Below are 8,455 nucleotides of genomic sequence, written 5' to 3'. Positions count from 1 at the left end.
CCAGTCCTTGCTAGATCATTTCAACTTCACATGTAGAGTAGTTTCACCATGCCACCCATTTTGCTCCTGCTTAGCCAAGCTGTCAGCGGGCCTCAAGCATCCACACCATAGAGTAAGACTCCCCAAGTCGGTCAAGGCAGACCTTGAGATGTGGATCAGATTTCTGGAACACTACAACAGAGTCTCCCCATGGCAGGAAATCCTTAATTTGGCCTCTGATTTCCAGGTCCACTCCAATGCGGCAGGGTCCCTGGGCTTTGGTCTGTTCTTTAAGGGACATTGGTGTGTACAACAATGGGCAGCAGAGTGGCAAGGGAAGGCCATCATGCAGGATCTCACTTTTCTGGAGTTTTTTCTCATAGTTGTGGCTGTTCACATATGGACCGAGGAGTTCCGGAATCGCCGGGTGTGCTTCAGAACTGATAACCAGGCGGTGGTTAACATACTGGCTTAGCAGTCATTGTCTTCCGAGAGGGGTCTCGCCTACTTCAATCATTTGTGCTCCGATGCCTTGCTTCCGGTTGTTAGCACCTTGGGCTCAGCTGCTGCCAGAACCCTTTCCGGATCGCCTACGGAACTTTGGAGACGTGAAGTGATCAAGGGAGTATTAGCGTTTGTTGCATCCTCTACCCTCAGGTCTTATAAGAAAGTATGGTGCGACTTCACGGGTTTCAGGTCCAAAGTATCGTCCCTTTCCCCTAACGTATGAAACTTAGGTCAATTTGCTGGTCGAAGTTTGAGGCCTGGCTGTTCTCTTCGGCATACACTATAGCCTTGTTTGGTGTTTGAGGTCCAGCTGTTCTCTGCGGCATACGCTATAGCCTTCTTTGGTGTCTTTAGGGTTGGCGAGGTGGTAGCAGAAGCTACCTCAAGTGGAACAACGCGCAGCCTCCTCCTGGAGGACGTGCAGGTTTCCAGTTCAGGCAGGATGGTGCGGGTGCATCAGTCTAAGACGGACCAGGGTGGTAAGGGCACCATAGTCCAACTCACCGCCTCCAGCCAGAAGGGCCCATGCCCAGTAAAGGACACCAGGCGATACCTTTGCCTCAGACCTCCCGGCCCTAGCCTGCTCTTTATTCACGAGGATGGATCCCGATTGATGAGGCACCAGTTCACCAGGGTACTTCGCAAAGCTATAGATGCCTGCGGTTTCCCTTCCAAAGACTACACAGCACATTCATTTAGGATTGGTGCGGCCACAACGGCTGCACACATGGGCCTCCCAGCAGACAGGATCAAGGAGATGGGCCGCTGGAAATCTAATGCCTACAAAAGTTGCATCCGATAGTATTCTGAGAATGCTCCGCTTACCCGTCTTTTCTTTTATTTCTTTATTCTTAGCTGTCTTCGGTAGTCAAGTGTGGATTTGCGGCCACAGTATCGTGCATTGGGCCTGCCTCCGGTCAGCAAGTTCTGGCTTCATGCCTAACCTGGGCTACCATCGTGGGTGCGAGTTTCCTGGTTTTCAAGAAGGGGCATGCACTGGCAAGAACTCATGCCACTGCTGAAGGCAAAAGCTGCACTGTTGGGGCCCCCTAACATTCTAATCATTCAGCTGGGGGCTAGCAGGAAGAGTGTTGACTTGTTGTGGAACATGAGAAAGGACTTGGACGAGTTGGCTGCCTTATTTCCCAGAACAACCCTGCTCTGGTCCTCTCTCTTGAAGAGAAAGGTTTGGCGCGGTGCGCATAACATTATGGCCATTGAGAAATCCAGGAAACTCTGGAATTGCGCAGTAGCATGCAAAGTGAGTTTTATGAATGGCCTAGTTATATCTCATGATGATATCTGGATTGGTGACCAGACCCTATTCCGGGATGACGGCGTTCATCTTTCAGATCGGGGAAATGACATATGGCTGGCTAACATATCCAATAGTCTTAGGGATTGGTTGCAGCTGTGAGGGTATTGGTGGCGAGCCTTTAGGCTCGGTTGGCGGTTAGGCATTGGAATGTGTTGTTGGTGTTTCGGGGGGCAAGGTGTAGCCATCGCCTTCCCCGACAATTTTTGGTATTCTGCTAAAGGAATCCAGCAGTCGTGGATCCTGTCCGATGCCTGTGTGGCGGGAGGCCATGGCACGACCCTCGGTGACATTAGGAGAGAGCCTATAGTTGTATTAGCATCAACAGGCTCCACCTTCTGGTGAATAAACCCCCTTAGCACAGGCTAAGCTTCTTACAAAATATTAAAAAAATTATAGCAGACCAAAAATTAGAGATATGTCTCTCTGAACATGGACACCATTGGCCTTCATTCCAGCCCAAAGTTGTTTGCTCCAAGAGTGCATCCTTTGTCTTTGGCTGCTTGAGAACAAAAACCTCACACAAAATGGAGACCCGTAGATTAACAAGTGCATAGAAGGTGATTCTTTCTGTGATTGAAGTCAGGCATCTGACAGAACTGAGAACATCAACAGCTAACCTTCAACCTGCTAAACAGCTAGAGAGCTTTCCTTGCTCTTCTTTAGCTTCTATGGAATTGTCCATGTTAAACTGTTGGTAATATACATCCATTCTCCACCTCAGTCTCAATTAAACAAGATTTGCACTGGGCACTAATAATCTGAGGGATCTTGACAAGTTTCATTCACTCAACAGAATAGAAAAAATATCACAAGAATGCTTATCAATTGCCCTCATTGACTCCCATTGCCTTAGCAACCTTCCCTGACAGATCACAGCATATGTGACTTCACGCCTTAGCGATAATGTCAGTGGTGTACTATACAGAAGTGTACTATATTTTTGGAACCTTATTATATAGGAAAACCCTTTAAAAAACAAAACATTTAGAATACATTCCCATTGATAAACCATTGGTTCATTCATAAAAGCAGGGTAAAATGGCTATTTCTGAAAGCATGTGATGCTCCATGATGAGGCTTGCTACAAGGTAAGAAAAGGTTTCTAGATAATCTTTGGGTACAGTAGGAAGACTGGGATGGAAGTGTTTGTTTTAAACAACAGCAGAGATTTGAGTAAAGCGGAGATGCAGGACACTTAAAAGAAAATGGAGGTAAAAGAGTGATGGAGAGACACTGAGGATTTTAATAATGATGATAAGGAGGGGAAAGGGGAGAGGGAGGGGGAGGAGGACGAATACCAGAGATGGGTAACACACAAAAGATAACATGAACAAAGTAACACAAGACAGCCTTTCCAAACTCCCTTCTTGCTGCATTTGAATACAGTGGTACCTCGGGTTAAGTACTTAATTCTTTCCAGATGTCCATTCTTAACCTGAAACTGTTCTTAACCTGAAGCACCACTTTAGCTAATGGGGCCTCCTGCTGCAGCCGTGCCACCGGAGCACGATTTCTGTTCTCATCCTGAAGCAAATTTCTTAACCGGAGGTACTATTTCTAGGTTAGCGAAGTCTGTAACCTGAAGCGTATGTAACCCGAGGTACCACTGTATTCTGTTCAGTTGCCACATCTCTTTATGGAAATCTGTGACAGTCTTCCAGAAGCCTCTTTCATGCCATCCTGCTCTCACTTTAATAACACAGGAATTGTAAGTCAATGAGTCCCTTTCTGTAACTCCGTGCATTTCACCAAATGCCCTTCCAGTCTACAACCACCTCAGTTTCACCACAATGGCCATGAGGCCAAGAGGTTCACTGTTAGGTACAAAGTCACAAACAATTGGTACATCACATGCACGTATTAAAGGAAGATGGGAAAGGTTTCTCTCAATATTTTCTGTGCTTTGTATTCTGTACCTAAGAAATCTTACTTCTGCAACTTCTGCAAATTTTGGCCAGACAGTTAGCACGCTGCCAGTGACTGAAGTGCTAAATTTGGTTGGCAGGGCAAAAGTTCATTTCCTGCCTTGCTAGCTAGCAGAAGCTGCTACTGTAAGCAATAACCGACCAGACCTGTTGCTAAAGAGGCCCCTTTTCCTGTCTTATGCTTACTAATGCTTACCTAGCAAAAGAGACACGTGTATGAAGGAGAGGGGAGGGAGTGCTTGGTTAGCAGAAAGACAGGAATGTCTAGCAGGCGATATTTTGTGTTTAGCAAGCAATATTTGCTAGCCGATAGGGGAAGTCTGCGGGTATAAGAGAGTGTGCTGAAGTGAATTGCTTTACAGCCAGTGTATTTTCAGGAACTATCCAGCTGGTTGTCTCTGGGTACAGACCTTGTCTCTGTGCACAGATTTTTCAATAAACTCTTTTCTCCAAAGAAGATTTTTGCTTTCCTGGTACTTTTGTTCCCTCCGAGGTCCAGGGGATGGCGTGGCTAATGGATCCCTAGGTAAATAAGGCTTCATCTCTCTGGGGGCTCGTCCGGGATAAGCCCCCTCCCCAATATGGACCGGAGGGCCAGGCTCAACCAAGGTGAACAGCTCCAATCGGCGTTCGCATTTCCGGTGCACACCCTGCCAGTTTGTAGGGGGAGATTGCCACACCGTCCTGGAGCGGAGACATCTAGTTGAGGGAGAATAAGAGGACAGAACGGCGCCGAGGGGACAGGTCCGCAGCGGAAAAAGGTAAGCCCGAGGGAAAGGGCTAGGGGCCCGATGGAAAGGGCGAGAGGCCTGATCAGCCTCACCTGGGCGTGGCAATACAGTGCCCGTGCAGTAAGAATGCCACCAGGAAAGGAATTGGTAAGGTTTGGGAAAGGGAATGGGACGCCAGTAAGGTTTGGGAAAGGGAATGGGGCAGAGGGAATTGTGTGTGTGTTTTTTTTTGGCATGTTGCAAGTCAGAATTATTTTGATGTGTTTTGTGTATTGCATGCTGGAGTTATTTTGGTGTGTTTAGTGTGTTACATGTTGAAATTATATTGATGTGATTTGTATGTTGTATATTGCTATGTTGCATGTTAGATACTTGGAAGGCTTTTGGGGATTCAAGCTGATGAGGGGAAGATGAGGACATTGTGAATTAGACTGGCCTACCCAAAAGAATAAATTGGCCGTCCATCTAGATTTGCAACTCATTAATCCATAATATCAGAACATTTTGAATGACCGTTCTGATCAAATCCCCTACATTTCCACATGGAACACCAATGTGGAAAAGAACCCCCCCCCTTGGCTAAAGTCATGCTGCCAAAAGTCTCAGGCAGCCGTATCTGCTCAGTCAGGAAGACAGGAGGACAACCCCCCCCAGTCCTCCAGGATTCAGAGAAGGAAGAAGATAAAGTTTTAATGCCCCCACCGCCTTATGCCCCGGCAACAGCCCTGGCACCACCCCCGCCACAGGGAACAGATGGCCCAGCCCCCAATCCCGTGGACAATGCATTGTTAGACCTGGGCGAAGATGGAGAAAGGGAGGAACGAGAAGAGTGATGATTTGGGGATTCAAATTGAAAAGAACAGAGACTCAGAACTTTATGTGAGGTGGACTTGCCAACCCAGGGAACTGCGTGGCTTTGATTTGCAATTAATCAACCCCCTGTGGCAAATCAACCCCCTGTGGCAAAATATATTAAATGTCCACCCAAACCAGATCCCCTATATCTCTACATGGAAGACCAATGTAAAAGAAAAGAATCTACCATGGCTAAAGTTTTGCTGTGACAGCAACACACAGAACAGGATTTGTACAGTGAAGCCTCTGGTGTTAGAAGACCCAGAAGAAGAGGAGGGGGGAGTGATTAAACCACCACCTTATACTCCAGCAACAGCCCCTCCAACCCCCCCCCCCAGGCCAAGATCAAGAAGCACAGGGAGGTGCTGGTGTAGGGGGAGGAGGACCTGCGAAGGAAGATAGTGAGACGGAAGAAGAGGAAGATGAGGAAGATAACGAAGAGTTTAGGAAGACACTAGATGATATGAATCAAGGAAAGAAAATGTGGACAGAAAAACAGAAAAAGAGACTAGAGGAGTTTGCAAAGCCATTTGAGGAAGGAGTTGGATGTAAGCCCTTTGTTAGTTGAGGCAGCAGAAATGCTACACCCCTGAAAAGAGGAAGTGGGGACAGGCGGCGAAGAAAGTTCTGTCTCACAGACAGTATGAGAAAACCAGGAAGGATCAGGCAGCCGGAGTAATGCCCCTTTGGAGGGTTTTATGATCCACCAGCCCCTGTCCCAGCTGGACAAGCGAAGGCACCACAGACCTACAAGGTCCAGCATATACCCTTTTCAAGTGCAGATGTTTGTAATTGGAGAAATCAGAACCCCTCTTTTGAGGAGAATCCAGCAAAGATCATAAAACTGTTTGAAGGGATTTTTAAAACCTAAAATCCCACTTATAATGATGTATAATTTATATTATCTACACATAGTAAATTCCTGCACTCTGCTATGGTGGTTAAACAGCTCAGTAACTTGCAAAGTCTAAATCAGACAGGTCAAGAGGTCGTTTCCTGCCTAGCCAGAAACTGCTGTTAACTGAAAAACCACAAGCAAGCTGTTTCCTGCATTGCTTCTGCTTTAACTACAGAAGCATTGCTTGGCCCCTGCATGAGTCAACTAGGGGAATAGAGAAGGATATGGGGCAGGGAACAGCAACAGGCTTTTCAGGATTTCAAAGTGGCATTATAACAAGCCTCAGCGCTTGGCATCCAAACCCCGAGAAGCCTTTTACCCTGTTCATAGATGAAGACCAAGGGGTAGCCAAGGGAGTCTTATGCCAGAAACTGAAAAATTGGCGGCAACCTGTCGCATACTTGTCAGAGAAGCTAACCCCAACAGAACAGAGGTTGCCCCCCCCCCTGTATGAGAGCAGTTGTGGCAGTAGCCACCCTATTGAACAAAGCAGACAAATTTACTTTTGGTCAAGACACTGTTTGTGTGACTCCACACGCAGTCCCAGCACTGCTTGACATGAAGGGTACCTATTTCCTCTCCCAAGCAAAGATGAGAAAGTGTCAGATGTTATAGTCACTCCCGCCTGGAACATCGGCCCAGCTGGCAGAACTAACTGCGCTTACCAGAGCCCTGAGCCTGGCAAAGGGACAGAAGATAAACATTTATGCAGATTCTAAGTATGCATTCCTGACTTTACATGCCCATGGAGCCTTATGGAAAGAAAGAGGTTTGCTTACCTCCAGAGGAAACCAGGTGGCCCACCCACAAGCCTTATTGAACCTTCTGGATGCTGTATGGGAGCCCGAAGCAGTAGCAGTTATCCATTGTTATGGACACACAACTGGACCAGGGGAAGTGGCCAGAGGAAATCGACTGGCAGACAAGGTGGCCAAGGAAGCAGCCCGGGAACTGGCCCCAGCTCCGATCATTGGAGCACTGATCCCAGAAGAAATTTTAAGCACCGCTGACAAGCCGGCTTACACACAACAGGAAAGGGACACTGCAGATGCCCAGGAGCTGACATTGACCAAAGAAGGATGGTATCTCACCCCTGATGACAGGATATGGATTCCAGAGTCCCTGTCTCGGCAGATAACTCAGAGATACCATGAGTCAACCCACATGGGACCAGATGCTACCACCAAGCAGCTGGCAAAGTGTTTCTATATAGCCCACCTTTATCAACTGACAGCCCAGGTTTCCAGGAAATGTCTGCTATGTCAAAAGAATAATCCCAGAACCGGACCACTGGCTCCCCCGGGAGTTCAGCATAGTGGAACTGCACCTATGGAAGATCTTGTTGTGGACTTCACTGAATTACCCCGTTGTGGACTATATCGCTACCTGCTGGTGGCAGTGTGCACCTACACCGGATGGGTCGAAGCATGGCCAACAAAGACTGAAAAGGCAATTGAAGTAACCAGGTGCCTGCTTAAGGAAATCATCCCTCGCTATGGATTGCCAAGGTCCATAGGATCTGATAATGGACCAGCATTCGTTCATGCAGTCATACAGGGACTGGCTAAAGCGCTCCAGATCAATTGGAAGCTGCATACTGCTTATAGACCCCAGAGTTCTGGAAAGGAGGAAAGGATGAAAAGGACTTTGAAAAACCACTGACCCAAGAAACAGGGTCTAATTGGGTGTTCATGTTGCCCTTGGCTTTGCTTAGAGTCTGTAGCCTCCCATTGAAACGTATTCACTTGTCACCCTTTTGAAGTGATGTTTGGGAGACCGGTTCCTTATGTGTGCATGCTTTCACCTATCCCTGCTCAAGATGTGGAATTGAACAATTATGTACAGTCTTTCTCTCGAGATTCTCTCTCTCAACCCAGGCCCGAACTCCTTGCGTGACCAGTTTGAGCCAAGTGACGAGGTGTGGATAAGACTGGTCCCAGGCACCACTGCGACCGTGCTGGACACGCCCACAGCTGTGAAGATCGCTGGCACCACCCCTTGGGTCCACCACATTCAAGGAAGAAAGCTGCTTCAGATTGGACTGTGTCTCAGCATCCTGAGGATCCCCTCCAGTGACGACTGCCTTGCTGATATCACTCCAGAGGCTGATATCTCTACGCACGGTGAAGAATTGGATGGGAGGGGCGCCCGCAGGCAGCGCCCTCAACGTAGACATTTGTTCTCCAGCCAATTTAGAGGCACCACCAGAACTTTTGATATTGGTACCAGAACTCACTCCAGA

The sequence above is a fragment of the Podarcis vaucheri genome, assembly GCF_965113315.1.
Source record: "Podarcis vaucheri genome assembly, chromosome: 7".
Taxonomy (NCBI): Eukaryota; Metazoa; Chordata; class Lepidosauria; order Squamata; family Lacertidae; genus Podarcis; species Podarcis vaucheri.
This window is presented reverse-complemented; position numbering follows the sequence as displayed.